This window comes from Myxine glutinosa, chromosome 4 (assembly GCF_964187855.1).
Source record: "Myxine glutinosa chromosome 4, kmMyxGlut1.1, whole genome shotgun sequence".
Lineage (NCBI taxonomy): Eukaryota > Metazoa > Chordata > Myxini > Myxiniformes > Myxinidae > Myxine > Myxine glutinosa.
This window is the reverse complement of record NC_136264.1, coordinates 60,802,460-60,804,743: the sequence shown is the minus strand read 5'-3', so window position 1 is coordinate 60,804,743 and position 2,284 is coordinate 60,802,460. Positions and strand designations below refer to the sequence as shown.

General features: G+C 45.0%; 1 long non-coding RNA gene across 1 annotated transcript; it reads right to left on the bottom strand.

Annotated features, from left to right (window-relative positions):
- Positions 1–1,035: 1,035 nt before the first annotated feature.
- LOC144891719 (uncharacterized) lies at positions 1,036–1,990 on the bottom strand. The gene is made up of 3 exons (XR_013623061.1): positions 1,869–1,990; positions 1,538–1,624; positions 1,036–1,383 (listed from the first exon to the last, which is right to left on the bottom strand). It is a non-coding gene; the product is annotated as an uncharacterized LOC144891719 (long non-coding RNA).
- Between the last annotated feature and the right edge of the window lie 294 nt (positions 1,991–2,284).

Here is a 2,284-nt window from a genome sequence, read left to right as displayed (position 1 = left end):
ACAGAAGGCAATCTCATTCCTTTAACAAAGCCCGGAACAAGTGTGTCCACCCCCAGGAGAGCCAGGAAACAATATCTCTCAAATCTCAAACCTGTCTCCCTCTTCCAAATCGTGGTGGCGTCTGGTCAAATCTGTTTCTGGTGTTTGTTCCCCCTCCATCCCCTTCCTTACCTCAAACGGCTACACAGCTAACACTGCACGTGAAAAAGCTGAATGCCTCCACTCTGTTTGCCTTAAAATCTTGTGTCCCAAATCCGTCTCTCTCTGTACCCAAAGTACTGAGTCGTACCCAGCTGCTCCTTGACTCTGTGTCCTTCTCTCCTGACAAGGTGGAAAAGTTTGGCAATCCTCGACTCCGGTTCTGCAACTGGACCAGACGGCATCAGCCCACGGCTCCTAAAATCCTTCTCTGCCGCTCTTTCACACTATCTCTGTTGTCTTCACCCTCTCTTTTGCTCAAGGTCATCTGCCATCAGCATGTAAATCAGCCTACATTACTGCTTTCCACAAAAAAGGTGCAAAAACAGATCCTTGCAACTACAGACCATTCAGCCTGCTCCCAATTATCATCAAAGTCATGGAATCCATCATCGCTTCTGATATCAACTCCACTCTCTGCCGCTCCATACCTCATCCCTCAGATCGGGAGTCTGCAGCCTCCTCACTCTCTACAGACCTGGACAAAATCACAGACTGGTCAAACAAGTGGAACATGTCTTTCAATCCTGACAAATCTTACACTCACTGTCACTGTCTGGACAACCCTCCCATCTACTTTCTCAACAATGCTCTCCAAGGTCTGTCACTCAAGCTCTTGGGATCTCAGTATCTGCCATGATCTTTCCTGGGAAAACCACATTTCCAAGCTGGCCTCCAAAGCCAGTCGCCGACTGGGCATCCTCCGTCGAGCGAAGTCCTTCCTTCGAAGAGGTTTACAAGATAATGACCACAAAATATAAACTTTCCAGTGAAGTTTTATTCGGAAAAGGCATTTTGTATTCCAATACAAAACGATACCCAAAACGCCGTGAAGGCCAAGAGCTAAGTGCATATAAACATCAACAATATTTAAAATGTCAGGTACGTATACAACATTTAAGTTCAAGTCCACATAATAGGATAGAATAAAGCAATGCAAGGGACATCGTAAGAATGCAGTGGATGAAGTGCATAGGTGGGGGCTGGATGGGATCAATTAGGGGACACAATCCAAGGAAGGCAGTTTTAACCACAACCGTCTAGTACACATCATTGAAGAATGGGCACGAGACAGAATAAAGGATCCTCCAACCACCAAGACCAAGGCAAATGTGACATAGGCTACAGTCGCTGCAATCGAGTGTCTTCTGGCTGTCAACATGGCAGCCTGTTGTGGTACTTCACCTTCAGTGTCGTGCAGGGAATGAGGGGGCGGGGGGGGGGGAAATGGTGGTGCACAGCAGGAGTGGGTGTCATGCAAGCTACATGGCATTTCGATCCTCCACATCATGTTTTAAAGGCTAATCAGGAACAAATAATTTAATGTGTTCGACTTTACCTATTTTCTCGTCCATCGCATCAAGGTTGACAATGATGGGATTGTTCAAGCTGATTGTCTCCTTGAACACACCTCGCACATCTTGAACTGCACAAGAAAAAACAATTCAGTTAACTGTAAACTATTTAGAAGATGAATTGTGCATCAAAAGATAAATACACAAAGTTGGAGGGTTCAAGCACTTTTTTTTTAACCGCAACGATTCAATTTGAAAAATGGCCTCGTGCCTTTCTTCTTCCTTGCAACCCAGAGCATATCTCCACGATCAAAATTATTGTCGTAAATAATAGGGAATGCAGCAGATCTTGGGTGAATAAGTAGTACAGCTTACCAGATCTTCTTTGCCTCTTGAGCATGTGAGCACGTGTGAAGGCGTTTGCACAGTTGGGCTGGCACCTCGCAAGATCAGGGTGTGTCGTGTCACAAACAATGGCACTGCAGTGGAAGTACACCTGAAAATAAGATTTTATTTTCAACATCATGTGTTCTATCACCACAAAAACCATCAGCCACAAAACAAAGTCCCATCAACATTAATCTTTTTATTTTCAACATTAGTTGGTGGACGTTTAAGATCCCGACGGTGTCCTTCACAAAGAGGAGTGGAGCCATCACCAGCACCATGAGCAGATTACAAATTCCTACCCCAACTACTGCTGGGACAGGGATGGCAAACCACTGTTACGGATTCGTCACTTCCGTTGTTGTGGTTTTCATCCACTGTAAACATTTTTGATTCCATGTAAT